This window comes from Schistocerca americana, chromosome 4, assembly GCF_021461395.2.
Source record: "Schistocerca americana isolate TAMUIC-IGC-003095 chromosome 4, iqSchAmer2.1, whole genome shotgun sequence".
Classification (NCBI taxonomy): Eukaryota; Metazoa; Arthropoda; class Insecta; order Orthoptera; family Acrididae; genus Schistocerca; species Schistocerca americana.
The window spans coordinates 26,595,055-26,617,267 of NC_060122.1; the positions used below are offsets into that span (position 1 = coordinate 26,595,055).

Sequence of the window (22,213 nt, forward strand, 5' to 3'; positions counted from 1 at the left end):
CGACAGTAATTAATAATACCTTCAGTGGCTTCAGTATTCAACAGTACGGTGAAATACCTGCAGTACGCTTTTGCATCACATATAGCTCGCTCAGAAAAATTACCCTGTGTTTAAGTTTGAAATTTTCACTACTTTTGTTTGTAATTAGAATACTATCTCAAATGAGAGCGGGAGCATTTTATGCTTTCCGTCTGGTCTCCTAAGAAGCGCGCGGTAACGCTGGAGTTTTGCCGAATATTATTTTATTCTCTTTAAAAATTAAATAACATCCGAAACTGCATTCTTTCTTTGCTCGTCTTCTTTTTACGTTTGAACTGCAGCTGCTCACATCACTGCAGGTTAGTTGCACCGCTGTTTTAAAGATGTTGTCTCACACATTATCACTCAGTCTATGTGCGCGCATTACAGCATAAAACGTATCCTTATGATCGTACTTATCTGTACTGTTCAAAGGTTGGCTTCCGCTACACGTGAATCGAAATTCAATGAGATTCAAGCAAAACTCTGAGAATACATGGTATAATGTTTGCATGAGGTTTGTTCTTATGATGAAAAGAGTGTAGGCGAAAACAATAGGCGTCTATAGAGCTATACGAAAAGGAGTTGCCATGGAGACGTTTACAAAATCGCTTCGTACACACGCGAAGCAGTTGAGCTCAGAGAGCAAAAATAAATGTTACAGAGAATTTGTATTTTTCGTACTTCGTTACTTAATTTAGTTACTCTGCTTATCCATTGGACATTATACATATTTCTTTGTACCGTACGACTGTGTCATAATCTCAAAGGTGTTTTCACGAAGGCATGGGTTTGAATTTTTTTTTTCGATATTTAACTACAAACGCAGTTCAGTTTTTTGTTTTCGTTTCTAATAGAAAATTGGCAAAATGAATAACCAGGCAATACTGGGTTTGTCTTCTATTATTATAACAAAAACTTTGATCATTGGTGAGATATAGTGTTGTTCTGTGGTGTGCGTGACATCTGATCAGTCAGGTGACAGATACGTTATTGTTTGCAGGTAGGTGATATAGTAATGTTTAATTTTGTCTTGATTGTACAATTTTCAACGAAGATTCTGTTTGTTACGATGGTGAGATCTTGTGCAGCGATTGACTGTAAAGAAAAATACGTGTACGGCAAGGAAGTAATAATACCTTTGACAGGCTGTGTTGTTTGAAAACGCCAATTTTTTTCCAAATAAAGTACCATAACTGAACAACTCAAGACGGATTTTAAGTTGTGACAGTATTACCAAATAACTGTAGAATGAATATTAAGTTGTGACAACACTACTAATCAGATGTGACTAATGTTTTGTATAAGAATATTTGTTGACAAATCTTATGAATTTATTGCCGTAAGTCCATTTTATGTAAGTCTCATAAAAGTAGGCCTATTTGTGGAAAATTATACAATTTCAGTTAGTCTCATTATTTATTCTATTCGCAGTATGACTTCTTTTTACATAATCATTAATAGTATGAGGGTGTGCTGAAAAGTTATACCTCAGAATTTTTTGTGAAAATTCTTAAAGCTTCCAAAATAAACCAAATGTTGTTGTTATTCTGCGTCTTTATTCTTCATGTCTACGGACTTATTTCACAACATAGACAATGAACACATTTCTCTCAACAAGAGACCAGTTTATTGATATTGTCACTGTAGAATGTTTGACTTTTACTAACAGAGCCACAGTCTCACCTCTGCTTGCTCTGCTCATCACTGTCAAAGTGAAGTCCTTGAAGGCGTCCTTTAAATTTTGGAAACGGATGAAAATTAGTTGGGCCAAGTTGGGACTGTATGGAGGATGATCGATGACAGCGAAACCATGTAGTCAGATCCTTCAGATGTTTGTGTGATCTCTGCCATTGTCATGCCGAAGGAGAGGGTGCCCCATGTGTGGACAAACCCTACGAATTTGAAACTCAACTACAACCTGCTGTTACTTGCACACCAACGTTATCATGTTAAACTCTGACATGTTACACACTACAGTTTAGAGCCTTGTAGCAGCAAAGGGCTGCAAATATGTAGACAAGAAGAATAAGGATGTACAATGTTAATAACATTAGTTTTATTTAAAATCCTTTAAGAGTTTTCACATAATTACTTTTCAGCAAGCTCTTGTAATAACAGTTTTACTACTCAAGAAGTTTGATGAAATTGTTTCACCCACAGATTGAAAATGGAAAGGAAAGAAAAAAACCAAGCCAAAACATAAAATAAACCTATGAAGAAAATATTTTTCATCTAGATCTATTGGCACTGTAAATAAAAAACAGAACCCTTTGATGTTCCACCGACTTTTCATTCTCTGTCACATGTAAAGGAAAATATTCACAGTTTCAGGTAAACATGCTACATGCACCTGAAAGTGAGGGTCGACAGAAGCGTCCGATCCAACGCGTCGGCTTTGACCCGTGACGTAAGGGTGTCGTGTGTGACGTCATAACGGCGCGGAGTTTGGTTTGAGTGTGGCTGTCTCCAGTTCCGTTTTATCTTATTTACTTTTCTGATCTGTTCGTTCTATCTCGTAAGATTTTTTAAAATTTAAAAACACTAATTACTTATTTTAATTATCTGTTTCCTCGAATTTCTGTTTTAGTTTATTATATTTATCTTTGATTTGTGCGTTCTATCCCGTGAGATTTTTTTTTTTTTTTTTTAAAGACAAAAAACACTAATCAGCTACTGAAGCATCTTTATCTTCTATGGGTTGCAGGGGTTACGACCCCTGGGGAGGTGGGTCGGTATTCATGCATGGCTGTCTTCACTTACACGTTGTAGGTACGCAAGGTGTCTAAATTTGTTTATATTTAGTTTGCCCCCCACCCAAAACACCCCATTTCCCGCGCTTGTCCCGTTAGTGTCATTAGACTTCTTGTGGAAAGTGTGTGTTTTTGTTTTTGTTTCCCCCATATTTGTGACGTCATGGGTCAAAGCAGACGGGTGGGATCGGACGCTTCCGTATTTCCGAAAGTGAAATGTAAGATGCATGTTATAGGCTATGTAGTACTTTAAGTGATATGAGTGTAAAAAAAATTTGTCGTGTGCAGATTTCAATGGCTTAAACATGTAGTTACAGCTCACTGGAAACTAAATGTATTAGCTGAAGTTTGGTGTAGTTTGTATAAAAATCAATGAGAAGCACCATTACTAGTGTTACTGAATAGGAACTGATATAATCAGAGCATTGACAGACTACTGAGGGTGAAATTTCAGTTGAAGAATATTGTGTATGTAATTGTATATGCTAGTACTATAATGATATTATTCTGTGTTGAGAATAAATGTGGAAATCTGGAATTTACATCGGTCTTCAGATTCAAATTTGATGAATGGTGAAGTTTTTATGGTGACTGAAATTGAATATGACCAGCATCTGATTAATCACAACAGTTTTCTCAGTGACAATATCTTATCATAATTGTTGCTTCTTGTCTTAATAGCTTTTCCGCATATGTGGGGTACTGGATTTAGTTCGCAATAAAGATGATATAATGCCAATGGCCTTGCTGCAGTGGTAGCACCGGTTCCCATCAGATCACTGAAGTTAAGTGCTGTTGCGCTGGGCTAACACTTGGATGGGTGACCATCCAGTTTGTCGAGCGCTGTTGGCACTCAGCCCTTGTTAGGCAAACTGAGGAGCTACTTGACTGATAAGTAGCAGCTCCAATCTCGTAAACTGACACGTAGCCAGGAGAGCGGTGTGCTGACCACCTGCCCCTCCATATCCATCCGTATCCAGTGGCGCCTTCGGACAGAGGATGACACGGCGGCCGGTCGGTACCGTTAGGCCTTCATGGTCTGTTCGGGCGGAGTTTAAGTTTTAAAGGTGACGTAGTGGATAAAAGTGGATATTATTTCCGATATAAGAATAAAACCATTTTACATGTGAGTACTAGCCGGGTCAATCCATATGAAAGTGTCCAGTGATGGTTGCTTGACAATTTTTAAATATTTTAGTTTTTTTTATATGTGATCACCCTAAAACTGAGAAGTTCAAAACAGTTTTTCTAAATATTTTACCTTTCATCTTTACTGGATGGCGGCCATTTTCGTTTGTAAGCACGTGACGATGTTTCAGTTTAGAGACGTTAGCATAAATGTGAATATCTCTGCATTGGGTTAAGTTACAACATTGCAATTGATGGGATTGTTTTTAGAAAAGTGTCCTCTACAACTTTGCTTATTACACAAAATACCCTAAATTCAAAAATAACCAGTCAAAAAGACCTCCAAAATTCGGTATCCAAATTTTCAAAAATCCACTTTTTAGTCCCAAAAATAACAAACAAGGAGTGATTTATGAGACTCTTTTTTTCCTATAGTTAGATATCATACACTACTAGCCTCATATAGAGCAAGAACACTTAAAAATGTTTCCTTAATATTTTATGAATTTTTGAAATTTGAAAATTTTCATTTTTTGTAAAGTTTGGGGTTAGTTATCTCAGATGGGACTGAATATAAAAATATGATTTTTGCACAGTTTGTTCACCTATATGTTATCAATGCACTGTAAAAATTTCAACATTTATATCTGACTGTGAACAAAGATATGAATTTTTGAAAATGAGGAAATAATTCACATTACTCTACAACTGATCTTATGGCTGTTGCCTATTTAATTGGTGTATTGTTTCATTGTAATAAAACTTAATTGTGACATATATTTAGTTAACACTATCAACCTATATTCATTTAGTTTATTTATTTTTAATAATACAGTATTAAACAATAGGAGTTTTTGCTTTTGTTCTATGGCAATAAAAATGCCCATTTATGTTTAGGTTTATTGTCAATAAAGAAGTACATTATTGCTGAGTGTGGCATTGTAGAAGTACATTATTGCTGGGAGTGGCATTGTTGTAGTCAGTCTGTTCTGAAACCTCTGTTAGAGTGGATGTACACTCTTCATTGATAGTGTAGAATGTGTTATGTGCTTTGTTCTGTGTGTAATTTGTAATTAATTTTGAGAGATTAACTGGAATGCAATAACATGGATGAACAGTGCTCTGTTGGACATATAGCAAGTGAAGTGTGTCACAAAACAGTTTTCGGTTCAGTTTCAAAAAACTTGAAAAATGTCAATGACTTTGATGAAGTTAGACAAACTTTGTTTAAATTTCGAGTAAGTTCTTCTGTAACTTCATTGTGTGAGTATCATGAGAAGAAATATATTCTGAAGTACAACCACATTTTTGGAAGGAAGTGCTGTGATCCACTTAAAGTTCATAAAAAGCCTGGTACTAAAGGTTTGAGGGAAATAAAATTCAAACATCTGTCCTTGTGAGATTGAAACAGCTTCCCAAGTGAAACGTAATGTGATTCCAGCAAATTCCCTGTGCCCAAATTGTTACTCAAAAATATTTGTTGTGAATCCAGAACCAGAATCATGTAACCTTGTTAATGACATTTATATTCCTAATGAGGAAGCTGTCAGCATATTTTATTTTGCTTGTTCTAAGTTAGACGTATCTCCTTCTTAAAAATAATAAAACTAAGTAGCAGAAAAAGAAAAGCAGCTATTGAAAATATGGTACAACAAATATCAGACAAAATTAGAAAAGACTTGGAATCATGCTGTAGTAATACAGGTACCAACAATATTTCTAAAGAAGAAGAAAACCTACGACCAGCATCATATGACACTGAATATTTGAGCTTAATAGAGAAATTAAAAATTAAATGTTCATTGACATCTAAAGAGGAAAAAGTTAAAATTTTAAGTTTGCTCCCTGACTCATGGTCAAGAGAAAAAATAGTTCATAAATTAAATGTTTCTCATCGTTTGGTTAAACTAACCCAAAAATTAGTGAAAGAGCAATGCATTCTTCCAGTTTTAGGAAAGAAGAAATGAGTAGGTATAAGTGATAAAACAATTTAAAAAATCCAGCAGTTTTTTAAAGTGATGAAAACAGTAGAATGTGCCCAGGTTGCAAAGATAGCAAAAGAATTGTTATAAATGGAGTTAAAGTAACAAAGCAGAAATGACTAGTGCTGTCAAATTAAAATGTAGCTTTCAAAAATTCTCATCCTGAATGCAAAATTGCAAGGTCAAAATTTTGTGACCTCCGCCCTAAGTGGTGTATTTTGGGTGGCTCATCAGGGACACACTCCATATCTGTTTGTTTATATCATCAAAATGTCAAACTGATGATTGTGGGTGAAAAACTCAGTGATCTTAACAACAGAGTTACTAGATTTAATAGTCTGTGACACTAACAGTTATGACTGCATGATGAGTTTGTGTAGTAAATGCCCTGGTAAGGAAACTGTTATTAAATTGTTTCATGAATATGGTGAGGAAATGCCAGACAGTATTACCTTCAAACAATGGGCCACAACGGACAGAGCAGAAATGATAGCAGTGGTTAAATCTCAGGAAGAGTACTTGGAATCTTTAATTGATAATTTACAAAAAATTCAGAAGTCACCACTATGATTCTAAAATCCAAAGTTTTTGAAGAATGAAAAAGTACAACTTCAGGAAACTGAATGCATAGTGCTAGTTGATTTTGTAGAAAATTTTACATTTGTGATTCAGGATGCAAAACAAGGGTACCACTGGGTCAATGACCAGGCAATAGTGCATCCATTTATTCTCTACTTTAAAAATGAGGAAGGTGAAGTTTGCAGTTCTTCAATTTGCATTCTAAGCGGCTATTGGAGCACAACACTTTGGCTGTATATGTGTTTCAAAAGTATATAATAAATTACATAAAAGAAAATTTTCCCAAGGTTGAGAAGCTGATATATTTTTCAGATGGACGTGGTAGTCAGTATAAGAACAAAAATAATTTTTTAAATCTGTGCATTCACAAAGTAGACTTTGGGTTGGAGACTGAATGGCATTTTTTTGCATCTTGCCATGGTAAAAATACATGTGATGGAGCAGGAGGTACAACGAAATGTGGAGTAGGTAGAGCCAACCTACAAAGACCAACCACAGACGAAATTCTCACAGTACAGGACATGTATGTCTTTTGCAAGGATAATATTGAAGGCATTACCTATTTTCTGATCACAAAAGAAGTGGTTCTGCATATGAAAACAACACTTCAAACCAGATTTGAAAACTGTATGCCAATAAAAGGAACAAGGCATTTCCACATATTCCTTGGAATTTCAGAAAACTTAGGTTGGTGCTATGTAACATCAGAAACCAAAATTTATGATGATCATTGTCTCAGTAAAATTACATCTCTGTCTTTAACGTTGAATGACATAGTGGGATGTGTGTATGATGGACTGTGGTGGCTTGCAGGGGTTGAAAGAATAAGTTTGGAAAACAATATGTTTTTGTGCATTTTTACCATCCTGCTGGCCCAAGAACATCATTCAATAAATCTACTAGTGACAAAGTTTGGATACCAATGAAAAATGTTTTAACGAAACTTTCAGTGGTTGAACTCACCACAGCAACTGGGAGGTCACAGAAGCTGTGTGAAGAAATAAGCGTTCTTAACATTCACCACCAGGTTTAGGAACAGTCGCATCTTGAAGGATGTTAATTGAAATTATTTAATTTAAGTATGTCAGCATAATATAAATGTTAATTTCAGTGATGTTTCCACTTTTTGTATATAATTCAGTACCTTACTTAAATAATAACTGATTATATCCTGCCAGTATCACACATAAATAGGCAACAGCCATAAGATCAGTTGTAGAGTAATGTGAATTACCTCCTCATTTTCAGAAAGTTATATCTTTGTTCACAGTCAGATATCAATGTTGAAATTTTTAAAGTACATTTATATTATATAGATGTACAAACTGTGCAAAAATCATATATTTATTTTTGAATTTAGGGCATTTTGTGCAATAGACAGTGTTGTAGAGGACACTTTTCTAAAAACAATCATGTCAATTGCAATGTTGTAACTTAACCCAGTGCAGAGATATTCATATTTTTGCCAATATCTCTAAACTGAAACATCACCGTGTGCTTACAAGCAAAAATGGCTGCCATTCAGTAAAGGTGAAAGGTAAAATAATATTGTAACCTAGGGAAAAATAGTAAATAATGAGGTTTTAGTTATTACTTTTACACATTATAGTGAAAAGAAAACATGATTACACTTGTAGATAGTTTAATCATATACAGGAGGCGGAATGTAGTGCACATAGCTGCCAATACTGGAGATAGTAACAGCACTAACTCAGGCAGGCCTCAGGTGGATCTGAACTTCAATGACTTAATTATATGAGTAGGTCATTCTGTGCTGCTTCCGCTCTGTTCCAGAGTTTGTCAGTCATAGATGCAAGCACGTGGTGGCATGGAAGGCTGTCATGACCCACAACTAGACATTTTCAATATGCTAGAGTTCTGAAGGATGTGCTGGCATGGGCAACAGCTAATCACCCTGTGTAACAAGGTAGGTCAGAACAGTTAGGGCAACATGCACTCATTCATTATTGTGTTGAATGATAGTGTCATGCGTACCTTAAAGACAGGGAACAGCCACTGGCCTCATCACATCAGAATGTAGCATATGCTTTCCATATTACTGCTATATGAACAAGAGATGATCAGGTAGTGTGTCCAATAGCTCCCCATACCACCACGACAGGTGCTGAACCTCCACAATGATGACAAATGTAATCTGGCAGTGTTCATTCTCCCTAAGAGCCTCCATATGTCCATATTATGCTGCACACAGATCATCTGAAAAGATGCTGGGGTGCAGCTCCTGTGAACAATGCTGTCCGATCCTCGGAGACACTAGCCAGCATGCCTCTCTCTCTGCTGTCAAGTCACAGGAAGCCACGACAGAGGTCGCTGTGCCGATAGTTTGTTGCACTCCAGGTGTCGTGGACTGACAGTGTCGATACTTGTCTCACTGCGAAACACATTTCTTGACGAAGTCAGTGGTGTGGCTCTGTGATTCTAAGTGGCTGAGCAAACAATACATCTGAGCTCCTGCGAATTTGTAGTGTGTGATGGTTGACAGACCTACCGAATCCATTAATTCCTTATTTGCATAACAACTGTGGGATCACAACTGATGTGACCAACGATATTGTGGAACAAGGAGGCATTGAGTCACAGAAGGCACAGCTTAAAAGAACACTAGAAATAGTCAATTTTTGGGCCAGCAGAGTGTCCTTGAGGAGTAATCTGGATACTAAACATTTCCCATCAAACTAATGCACCTTCTGGTCATATGTGAATGGTGAACCAACTAATGCAGTGTCGAAAAAAGGGAAATTCACCAAATAAAAGGTGATTTTGACCTTTGGATGACTGTTGAATTAACAGATAAATTCTAAAAGATTGCTTAACCTCTAGTAATAAATATGCAACACCAGTAATGGAGGTCATTCTGTTGCAAAAATAAATGCAAGATTTCACTCATAAGCAGGATAAAATCTCAATGTCAGCTGTACAAAGGAGAATCCTGACAAAAACATTATTTGGGACGTGGACCAAATAGTACTAACAAGAGATGTTGAATGTTTATTTATTTATTCTTTGTCCATGGAATGTAGTTGATAATTTTCAGCTGAGAATAGTGGACATGTCATTCAATTTTATGTCCAGACTCAGCTTGCCCTTTTCTCATATGATGTACTGCAAACTATGGGTAGAGGGCAACAGGTAGATTCTATATTTCTAGATTTCTGGAAGACACTTGACATGGTGCCCCTTTGCTGAGTTTTAATGAAGGTACAAGCATATGGAATAAGTTCACAGATATGTGGTTGGCTCGAAGACTTCTTAAATAATGGAACCCAGTATGTTGTCCTCGATGGTGAGTGTTCATCAGAGAGAAGGATATTGTAAGGAGTGCCCCAGGGAAGTGTAATAGGACCGCTGTTCTCTATGTACGTAAATGATTTGGCAGATGGGGTGGGCAGCAATCTGCCATTGTTTGCTGATGATGCCGTGGTGTACGGTAAGGTGTCAAAGTAGCATGACTGTCGTAAGATACCGAATGACTTAGAAAAATTTCCAGTTGGTGTGATGAATGACAGCTACCCCTAAATGTGGAAAATTGTAAATTAATGTGGGTGAGTAGGAAGGTCAAACCCAGTCCTGAGACTGGTTTGATGCAGCTCTCCATGCTACCCTATCCTGTGCAAGTTTCTTCATCTCCCAGTACCTACTGCAACCTACATACTTCTGAATCTGCTTAGTGTATTCATCTCTTGGTCTCCCCCTACGATTTTTACCCTCCACGCTGCTGCCCTCCAATGCTAAATTTGTGATCCCTTGATGCCTCAGAACATGTCCTACCAACCGGTCCCTTCTTCTCATCAAGTTGTGCCACAAACTCCTCTTCTCCCCAATTCTATTCAATACCTCCTCATTAGTTATGTGATCTACCCATCTAATCCTCAGCATTCTTCTGTAGCACCACATTTCGAAAGCTTCTATTCTCTTCCTGTCCAAACTATATATTGTCCATGTTTCACTTCCTTCCTGACACTTAAATCTATACTCGATGTTAACAAATTTCTCTTCTTCAGAAACTCTTTCCTTGCCATCGCCAGTCTACATTGTATATCTTCTCTACTTCAACCATCATCAGTTATTTTGCTCCCCAAATAGCAAAATTCCTTCTTTGCTTAGAACTGGGTTTCCAACTAAGCTCTTGATATTCATAAAAGTGGTTCTCTTTTCTCCAAAGGTCTCTTTAATTTCCTGTAGGCAGTATCTATTTTACCCCTTGTGAGATAAGCCTCTACATCCTTACATTTGTCCTCTAGCCATCCCTGCTTAGCCATTTTGCACTTATTGTCGATCTCATTTTTGAGACGTTTGTACTCCTTTTTGCCTCCTTCATTTACTGCATTTTTATATTTTCTCCTTTCATCAATTAAATTCAATATTTCTTCTGTTACCCAAGGGTTTCTACCAGCCCTCGTCTTTTTACCTGTTTGATCCTCTGCTGCCTTCACTGTTGCATCCCTCAAAGCTACCCATTCTGCTTCTACTGTATTTCTTTCCCCCATTCCTGTCAATTGTTCCTTTATGCTCTCCCTAAAACTCTGTACAACCTCTGGTTCTTTCAGTTTATCCAGGTCCCAGCTCCTTAAATTCCCAGCTTTTTGCAGTTTCTTCAGTTTTAATCTACAGTTCATAACCAATAGATTGTGGTCAGAGTCCACATCTGCCCCTGGAAATGTCTTACAATTTAAAACCTGGTTCCTAAATCTCAGTCGTACCATTATATAATCTATCTGATACCTTTTAGTATCTCCGGGGTTCTTCCATGTATACAACCTTCTTTCATTATTCTTGAACCAAGTGTTAGCTATTATTAAGTTATGCTCTGTGCAAAATTCTACCAGACGGCTTCCTCTTTCATTTCTTTCCCCCAATCCATATTCACCTACTATGTTTCCTTCTCTCCCGTTTCCTACTGTCGAATTCCAGTCACCCATGACTATTAAATTTTCGTCTCCCTTCACTATCTGAATAATTTCTTTTATCTCATCATACATTTCATCAATTTCTTCGTCATCTGCAGAGCTAGTTGGCATATAAACTTGTACTACAGTAGTAGGTGTGGGCTTTGTGTCTATCTTGGCCACAATAATGCGTTCACTATGCTGTTTGTAGTAGCTTACCCACACGCCTATTTTTTTATTCATTATTAAACCTACTCCTGCATTACCTCTATTTGATTTTGTATTTATAACCCTGTATTCACCTGACCAAAAGTCTTGTTCCTCCTGCCACCGAACTTCACTAATTCCCACTATATCTAACTTTAACCTATCCATTTTCCTTTTTAAATTTTCTAACCTACCTGCTCGATTAAGGGATCTGAAATTCCACGCTCTGATCTGTAGAATGCCAGTTTTCTTTCTCCTGATAACAACGTCCTCTTGAGTAGTCCCTGTCCGGAGATCCGAATGGGGGACTATTTTACCTCCGGAATATTTTACCCAAGAGGACACCACATCATTTAACCATACAGTGAAGCTTCATGCCCTCAGGAAAAGTTACGGCTTTAGTTTCCCCTTGCTTTCAGCCGTTCGCAGTACCAGCACAGCAAGGCTGTTTTGGTTATTGTTACAAGGTCAGATCAGTCAATCATCCAGACTGTTGGCCCTGCAACTACTGAAAAGGCTACTGCCCCTCTTCAGGAACCACACATTTGTCTGGCCTCTCAACAGATACCCCTCCGTTGTGGTTGCACCTACGGTACGGCCATCTGTATTGCTGAGGGACGCAAGCCTCCCCACCAACGGCAAGGTCCATGGTTCATGGGTGTGGGGGTGGGGGGGGGGGGGGGGGCGATAAATATATATTCTATTAAAAACAAAACAACTTTGCACTTTACAGGTATTTAAAAGGTTGCTACATATTTTCTGTAACAATGTAATATTTAGGTTCGTTTCAGATACTCAGTCACACAGCTCAAACATTTCTGTGTGATATAGAGTTTTAAGCAATTTTTAAAATTTTTGACTCTTTTGTTCCACAACATGTCAACTGCCGTGAGGCAGCTGACAGACAGAGCAGAGGTTCCTATATGATGCCGTGCATCCACTTGTGCCCACAAGCTCCACAGTTCAGTATATATGTCAGTGGTGCATAAAGTTGTGAAAAGCAAAGTGAAAATGTTGAATGGGATATTGTACTTGACTTCTCGTACACCAGTGTCAATTCAGTCAAGAAATACAAATTAATACACAAAACTGCATAATGTATTGTACTAAACATACTATAAGTTTTATGAACATTTAAATTTAATGGATATACTTTCCATGTGTAAACAGAGATTTATGAAAATGATAGGTAATGACAGTATTGTAAAAACAGCATAAATATTTCTAAAGTTATTGACCTTATTTTATGTTGATATCTTAATCAGGTATCAATTGGATATCAATTAAAATGTAAACAGTAACATTTGTCTTAAATAACTTTCAAATGACATTGTGAACTATTCTGTTTTATACCTATTTACTGTCATTTATTTCAAAATTAATTTTCATGGTATTGTATTGTAGGATATAAAACTTCAAAATTTTATTACAATGGCAGTTGTTGAAATAGTTTAACATAATTTCTTTTGTTGTAATCACTGTTTTATATATACTAAAATTTTGTGTTTCAGATACTCTGTTGATGGAAGGAACTGAACCTCTATAAAATGGCAACTCCTCAAGAGGAGGCACAATGTATGTCCTGGTTTATTGAGACAGAATCAGATGTACAGACTCAATGGAACTTCAGGACAAAGTATGGAAGAGATCCGCCATTGTGACCTTCGGTCCGTGCATGGCACAAAAAAATTATGGAGACAAAGACAGTGTTGGATAAAGGGAGGAGCGGGCAACCAAGAACATTTGAGGAAAACATCGATTGCATTTTAAACATCTTCACTCGTTCACCTACAAAGTTCATCCACACTGCTGCCAGACAGTTGCAACTACCATGTTCAGCTGTGCATAAGGTCCTCCACAAGAACTTACAGTTGTACACTTACAGTCACTTGAGCCAAAAGACAAGCCAAAACGGACAGAGTTTGCGCTCAACATGCTGGAATGCCTTTCGGAGGATGAAGCATTCCTCAAGCAAGTTTGTTTCAGTGACGAGGCAACTTTTCATATTTCTGGGACATTAAACAGACACAATGTGTGAACCTGGGGATCTGAAAACCCCCATATGACAAGAGAGCTTCACCGGGATAGTCCATTTTTCTTCAACGAGTCAACAATTACTGCAGATGTTTACCTCGACCTTCTGACTGAATATGTGGCACCACAATTGATTGACTTACAACCAACTATCATTTTCCAACAAGATGGTGCACCACCACATTGGGGACTGCATGTTTGTCGGTTCCTCAATGAAACATTTCTAGGCAGATGGATTGGGAGGGATGGGCCATTTCCTTGGCCATCACATTCACCACATGTCACTCCCTTGGACTTCTTTGTATGGGAGAATGTAAAAGATATCACATATCAAACACAGATACAGGACATTGCTGACTTGAAGCAAAGGATTCGTAATGCCATTGCCAACATTGATGATGCTATGCTACAACGAACATGGCAAGAAATCGAGTACTGTTTGATGTGCTTCATGCAACTCAAAAAAAACTTTTGCAAACACTGATTACAATAAAAGAAATGTTGTTAAAATATTTCAACAACTGCCATTGTAATAAAATTTTGAAGTTGTAGAGGGACTTTATGAACACCCTGTATAACAATTATTATATAAATGGAAAAAATGTATTTGGCAAAGTTCCACACAGGTTCTAGAAAACTTAATAAATGTTTGTAATCATGAATTTGTGGGGCGTGAGTTGTACTTGGGTAGCTCAGATGGTAGAGCACTTGCCCACGAAAGGCAAAGGTTCCGAGTTCGAGTCTCGGTCCAGCACACAGTTTTAATCTGCCAGGAAGTTTAATATCAGCACACACTCGGCGGCAGAGTGAAAATCTCATTTTATGAATTAAACACTTTACAAATGAAAGTAAGTTCAGACACTGACAACCAGCTGGTATCACAGGTTTCTTTAGTTGAAAGAAATTCCATCAGGTCTTGATTTATTACAATTTGGAGCAATCAGTGCCAGTTAGATATTTTGTTGACTTGTCACAACTTTCCTCAAACTAAAAAGGGTAGAACAAATGTTCACTGGTTGGGAGCATGACAAGGCTACAGAAAACCTAAACTGCCTAACAGTTACAGATAGATGCAAACTGTCCTGTCAAAGTATAGTTATAAAGTTTACAGATACAACTGTAATTGCGGAATCTAGGAATATACTAAAACCTGTAATGTATTGCTCCAATAAGGTCCACAAAAGCAAGGTAATACTAGATACGGAGCACATGCATTCCATGTAAAAGGAAGAAGCCCTAATTTCTGGTACAATAGGAAGCACTCTCATCATGTGCTGCTGGCTTGGGGATGCAGCTGTCACTGTAAATAGCAGTTTTATTCCAACATCACTTGATGTTGATATTTGAGAAGCAGGGGGACCTTGCCGGCTCAGTCTAATGTTTGGCTCTTTTATTAGTCTGGTTTACTGGCATCTCAGTAGCTGGTGTGAATGTAGCGTAGTATCTCTGGACATACCTCTGCTGTGCTGATGTGAAAAACACCCTGTGTGTTCGCTGAGAGTTAATGAGAGCTGAGTCCTGGAGTACAACACTGCCCATTGGTGGTGAGTGCTTTGAAAAACAAGACATGCATGTGACTTGGATGAATCATTGCTTTTACAGGTGTTGGGAGTCTTCTGTGATTGTATCAGATTGATGTAGTTGTGGATTTGGCCCTCCTTTCATTGGCTGAAATTTTTAGTGTTTGGACTGGACAGCATTTCTTGTGCAATGGTCAGTATTATTCACCTGTCTGCTCACTAAGTCCGTACCTTGCATGGCTTTCTGGGATTTGTTGCAGTTTAATTTCGTGGAATAATTACCATATGGTTTATTCAGAGTGCATTAGCATATGTTTAGTTTACCTTATGCGATTTTGGAAATAATGAGGTTTTACGGGCCAATTGTGGTGAAAAACTGGAAGATTAATTAGTACTTAGGGGATAGTTTTAAAATTTGTTGTATCTCATTAGTTACTTTACAGAGAAATGTGATACCAGAGACCATTGTTAAAATGTATTTGAATTGTTTTAGATTCTGTTGTGGAAGCTTGAAACTTTAATGTATTTCTTGGTGGCTAAAAGATTATGTTAAGCACCATCAGTTATAGTGATAGGGCTTATGCATCCTTTAAGACACTGCTTGCATTAACGGTCCTTTGCTTGATCTGTATTGGTAAGGCCTTTCATTTAAGGTATGTTTTCTGGACTTTAATTTATTCTCTTTGTTTTGTCTGCTTTGAAGTAGCTTTAGTCTCTGAGATACATTGGTGAGTGATGTAAATTTTTTTTTGCTTTAAGTTCCTTGTTATGTTAAAATGTGTAAAGGAATTTCTAGATGCATAGCTGACTGAATAATTTTCTGGCTACTTAGCATTAGCTTCTAAAGACTCCTTTTGGCGAGTACTGTTAGAAGAGATGAGAGTTATCTTGGCTTAATTTATTTGTGTATATGCTATAGTATTCTTGTTGACAGCTTTTGTTAATTGTGTTCCTGAAGTTCGAGGCCTCGTGTGATTGTAGCGTGCTTGCCACAAGCAGGAGTCTTGTTGCCACAAGCATGAGACCTGTTTGTGTGACATCATGGTGTTTGTGCTGTCAGCTGATATTTGGGCAGTGCCACACTGTGGTGGACTAGTTTATGTTGGGTGTCTAAAGATTAAGTTGATTTTTATCAGGCTTTCTATTTCCCACTTGCCTGTATATGTAGACATCATGTTTTCAGGTTGTTGTGATCTTAAATTCAATCAGTTATACTTATTTCACTCTGATTGCTAGTGAGCCCTACTGTATGAGATTCCTAACGCAGCACCTTGCATAAAAAAATTTCTCTTAATCTGAAGATTATTTTTGAAGTCCTGATTTATAGTAATTAATGATTTAACATAATGTCACCTTGTGGCATGTAAATATTTTCCATTGTGTCTGCTTACATTAGTGCCAAGATTGTCTGTTGATAGCTTGGAGAATATGTTTTACAGAAATGTTTTATTTAGTTGTAAAGTTGCAGCCTTAAGGGCTTAGATTGTCTGATATATTTTTTTAAATTAAAAAAAAAATTCCATTATGACGCTATTGACTTTAATTATTGGTTAATTTTAAGTGGTGAATTCCAGAGCATATTCAAATTGCCACACAATGCTCATGCACTTTGCTAAAGAACTATGCTTATTAAAAATAAATATGAATTTGTAAATGAAAAATCATGACAACTGTGGGCCTGCCCCTCCAAGTCTTTTTTTTCCTATCCCGTCCTGTGTTCACAGATATTGTTGGTAGCTGAGGCTACATATTCACGGGTTAAGGGGAGGGAAGAAGTGCCTGGCCTCTTTGTTATCATCTGTCATCTATGATTTGCTCTGAAGACGTTTGAAATTGTTTCAGGGAGCCGTACATATACATGGAATCTTGAGGTCATTTGGGCCTGTCGTATTTAAGGAGGGAACATCTCAACTGAGAGTTGAGAATACGGCACATTCCTGTGGAAGGGGCCATTGCTGACCTGTTGGCCAAATTACGCACTTTGTTGGACAGGCCTCTTTGCATCTTGTTGTACACCATTGGTGAGGTAGGTGCTGCTATTTCCACTTGTTCTGTCGGCATGGTGAAGTTAATGAAAATGTGTAGTTTTTACAGGGTAGTCAGCCCACCTGTAGGCAGTTATGTAGGGTATGAGCACATCTTTTTTGTTTGAATAATCATCTGTGTGATTTAGGCCATCTTTAGCTTAATAAAGAGCAAAAGGAAACTGTTAGTTGCTTGGTTGGGTAAGAGATCTCCATGTTAGCTCTAGTACATTGAATTTAGACAGTGAAGCAAGTAGTGTGGAAGGAGAAAACCCAGTTGTTAATCAGTTACAAGGTTTAGGGCATGAGGATACTCAGGGTGTTAGTAGCCCAGTTTCAGGTTCATTCAGTAAATTGCCTAACCCCATTATGCATTTGCTTAAGAGGATTGTTGAGTTGTCTGTTGATCATTAAATCAAGTTCAGGAGATGGTGTGGCTTATAGTAAGTTTTGAACACCATGCAGATGCCTTACAGATTTCATGTGCTGTTATTCTTTGGTTACTTCATCCTTCGTCTAAGGGCTTGCTGAGTTCATTGGTATCTGAAACACTTCAAGAACAGGGTACTCTGATGCAGCTGAGGTCTTGTACAGTAGAAAGCAAATTGTTCCTGCACATTCAGAATGAGCTCAAGTGTACATAATACTGGCAAGTTTAAGCATAGATTGAGACCTTGATTCAATGCATAGAGAAAGTTCGTATTGTGGTCTCTGCCTTTGAGAGGAAAGTCAACAAACAAGAGAGAGTTTTGAAAATATTCAAGGGCACGTGGCCAGATTGTTCACGTCTCACGTTTGCTTGGAAATCTACCACCTTTTCCAGATGTAGCAAATTGTTCTCATCTGTAGAGGCACTTAGGTTTGCTGATGAGAAACACAGTCAGGGTATGGAGTCTGTCTATCCCTCGTGTGCGAACCAATAATCCGTGTCAGCCATCTACTAATTCCGTGACTACCAGGAGTTGTTTTCGATGTGGCGCCCATCGTAACCTAGTGTGCAACTGTCCGGTTAGGCATGGGCCTAGGCCTGACAGCTGATGCCCTCAGGAGAGGACTAAGACACTTAAGGTAAGCCCCCAGCTCATTGCAAATGTATTACAGCTGTTAATAAACTTTGCCTTCCACATGTGTGTGCTTGGCTTAATCAGGATCATATGTGTGGTTTATTGCTCAGTTAGATTGCTGGATTATAACTGATATTTAGAGTACTGTGATTTGTGTAAGTTTTCTCCTTTATGTCCTTCGTCTGAGAGGTATTGTGTTGCCACTCTGGTAAGGGAGGTGCATGGGGGTCTGTCTATTTGCAATTTTTATGGCCTGTTAAACTGATTCTTGTCAAGAACCTTTCTGTTGCACTCTTGTTTTGATGTGATTTTATTCTGCAGGTGGGTTATTTCTTGATTTTGCTAGTAATGCCTTTTATTCTAAATTTTGTCCACCTCAGAAACTAGCCATTTGTTCTTGTCATGTTATAAATAATGTCAACTCACACAGGGTCAAGCAGTCTGAATTTGAGCTTTATTACCTTATTCATGGCGAAGATAACCTGTTAATGAGTGTTTTGAAGCAGTTTATTGAAATTCTCATGGATCGATTGGGAGCAACCAGTTGGATTCACTATAAGAGTTGTTTGCTTGAGGATATTCTGCTACATTGTGCACCTTATCTCTCCCCTGCCAATGAGAATTCTAAAAGAAAAAAATCAATGATATGCCCTGAGATAGGGTTATCTGGCCCTCCACTGGCCTTACACTTCACTGATATTTTTAATCCCTAAAAGGTAGGGTAAGGATTATAGAGCAGTTGTAGATTATAAGAGGTCAGGGGCTGCTGTTCTCTCATGTCTTTTGGATCACGTTTTGGGGGATATCAAGTTTGGTTGCATCTATAGTTATCTTAAACGATGTGGTCTGGTGTAGTCACTCCTTTGAGAAACACGTAGTTCACCTTGAACAAGTGTTATTGAGGCTTTGTGCTGCTGGATTAACTGTTGAGCCATCTAAGATAAGTCTTACAAGGCAGCAGATTTCCTTTTTGTGGCATTTGGTTTCCAGCAATGGTACCGGAGCTCATCAAGAACATACCTCTGATCTGAGAATGTTTCCTTCCCTTAATGATAAGAAAGGAGTGGTCAGATTCATTGGTGTGGCCATTTATTTTAGGAAATTTGTTCCTAATTTTACTCAACTTTTGGCTCCCTTTAATAATCTTTGAAAGAAGAGAGAGAAATTTATTTGGAGTGAAAGTCAGCAGTCTGCCTTTGAAGCCATCAAAACCATACTCAGTAACCATCTGGTATTAGCCATTCCTCATTTTGAAAAGATTCATTGTCCAGATGGATGTGTTAGCATATGCCTCCAGAAGATTAACAGGTGCAGAGGCGAGGTACTCAGTTTATGAATGAAAAGCATTACGCAGTCGTATTTGCTATATAAAAGTTTAAACATTATCTTGAGCATAGATAATTTGACCCACAGACTGACAACCAAGCCCTGAGTTGGGGTTTGGTGTGCCAGAGGAAAATTGGCTGATTAATCAGTCCATGTACCCGCCTTTTGTTTCCAAGTATGTAATACTGAAGGCTTTGACAACCAGGTGGCTGATGCCCTGGGCCAAATGTTTTGCGAGGGTACTCATGGAGGTGAATGCCGCTTGTTATCATCTGATGCCCTCATCTGTAGCATTCTCGCTGAGATGACTCAGCTCTTTGGTGATCGTAAGGTCAAACAAGATCAGGACACTGATTTGGACCCAATTAGGAAATGGCTTTTGGACAGGGAAGAGATTCCTGTTTATTTCTTGAAGATGGACATCCTTTGTCATGAGGTTGATAAATCAGGTCAACTTAGAATTTGTTTGCGTAGGGAGTTTGTCCCCCTCGGTGTATCAGTATTTACATGATTCTTTTGTTGGGAGGGCATTTAGGCCTGCATAAGACCTTGGGTAAGGTGCAGCAACACCTTATGTGGTCTTTGTTGTATAAAGATATCCACCGTTTAGTTGGGGAATGTGACTTATGTAAAATCACTAAACAATATAACAGTTCACGCAAGGGTCTTCTGCATTCTGAACATGGGGAATATCCAATGGATACATCATTTAGTGATTATGTGGGTCGACTTCCCAGTACTAAAGTGGGGAATTGCTATGTGCTGGTTGTTGATATCTTCTCCTGGTTTGTTTGGTTGATTCCTAGTAGAGGAGTTACCGCCTGTCTCACGATTAATCATTTAACTAATATATTTTCTCTCTTTGGGCTAGTCTCTAAGACTCTGGTTAGTGACAATACTCCTACCTTTATCTCTAGAGAATTTAAATGTTTTTGCTTTAGCCAGTCTATTAAGCACATTACCACCACCCCATACTACCCCAGCCTTCCTTTGTGGAAAGAGTGAGTAGGAATTTAAATACTGCTCTGATTTTCTGTCATGATAAAGCACAGAGTAAGTGGGATGCCTCCCTCCCCTGTATTAACCTGTCATTTAATCCCACTCAGCATGAAGCCTGCAAGGCCATTCTGGTCATTCTCATGCTTGCTCGTCCTCTTAATTCACCTCTTTTCAACTTATGGAATATTAATGATCTATTGCCTGAGCATGTTATTCTGGAAGTCATTACACAAAATTGGAGTAGAGCTAGGAGGAACATCCAGTTACATCACCATCATCAGGAGAGGTGTTATAACTGAGGAAGGCAAACATTTCAGGGCAGCGTGGGGGATAAAGTGTTTGTACACAATTTTAACGTTGGTGAGGGGCAGTCATGTGGAATCACTGAAAAACTTGCACCTCAATTTATAGGGCCTTGTTCCATTGTCTGGGTGATGGGGCCAGTCAACTTATTGATGCATGATCTGTCTACAGGCAAAACCTTTAAAGTTGCTGTTAATCACTTGAAACAGGATGGTTAGCTTCCCTCTCTCTGTGTTCCTATAAGGAGGATGGGGAGTAAGTGTGGGCTTGTTTTCTGCTTGATTGGAGGACGTCGAGCCGTGCTGGCTTGAGTCAAATCTTTGGCTCATTTGTCTGATTTACTGGAATCTTGGTAGGTGGTGTGACTGTAGTGTACTGTCTCTGGAGTTATCGTTGCTGTGGTGATGTGAAAAACAAGACCCGCGCACCCACCGAGAGTTCATAAGAGTGGAGTCCTGGAGTACAGTGCTGTCTAAAGTCAGCCATCTTTTTGAAAAACAAGTCTTGCATGCTCAGAGAGCCAGTGTGTGACTTGGAGGAATCATCACTGTTATTGATGTTAGGAGTCATCTCCGATTGTATTGGATTACTGTAAATGCAGATTTGGCCACCCATTCATTGATCGAAATCTTAAGAGCCTGGACTGGACAGCATTTCTTGTGCAATGATCAATATTATTTACCAGTGTGCTCACCAACTCGATACCTTGCATCGCTCTCTGAGATTTGTTGCAGTTTAACTTCATTGAACAATCACCATGTGGTTTATTCAGATAGCATTGGTGTATATTTAGTTTACCTTATATGATTTTGGCAATTATGAGGTTTTATGGGCCAAGTTATGGCATGGAACTGGAAGATTAATTAGTAATTAGGGATAGTTTTAAAATTAGTTGCATCTCATTTATTATTTTATAGAGACACATGTTTTTCTTAAAATGAAAATTTGTGATTTTAGAGCCCATTTTTAGTATGTGTTTGAATTGTTTTAGGTGCTATTGTGCAAAGGTGGAGACTTTGATGTATTTCTTGATGGCTAAAAGATTATGCTAAACACCATCAGTTATAGAGGTAAGGCTTATGCACCCTTTAAGACACTAACTGCATTAACAGCCATTTACTGGATCTGTATTGGTAACGCCTTACATTTAAAGTATGTTTTCTGGACTTTGATTTGTTCACAATGTTTTGTGTGCTTTGAGGTAGCTTCAGTCTCTGAGATACATTGATGAGTGGTTTCGTAAATTTTTCTTGTTTTAAACTCCTTGTTATGTTAAAATGTATAAAGGAATTTCTAGATGCGTAGCTGACTGGATAATTTTCTGGCTTCTTAGCATTATCTTCTAAAGATTCTTTTGGTGAGTAACATT

General features: G+C 38.0%; 1 long non-coding RNA gene across 1 annotated transcript; it reads left to right on the plus strand.

Annotated features, from left to right (window-relative positions):
* Positions 1–865: 865 nt before the first annotated feature.
* Positions 866–22,064, plus strand: LOC124613879. The gene is made up of 5 exons (XR_006979645.1): positions 866–1,021; positions 2,182–2,352; positions 15,211–15,321; positions 16,971–17,154; positions 21,836–22,064. It is a non-coding gene; the product is annotated as an uncharacterized LOC124613879 (long non-coding RNA).
* Positions 22,065–22,213: the final 149 nt, after the last annotated feature.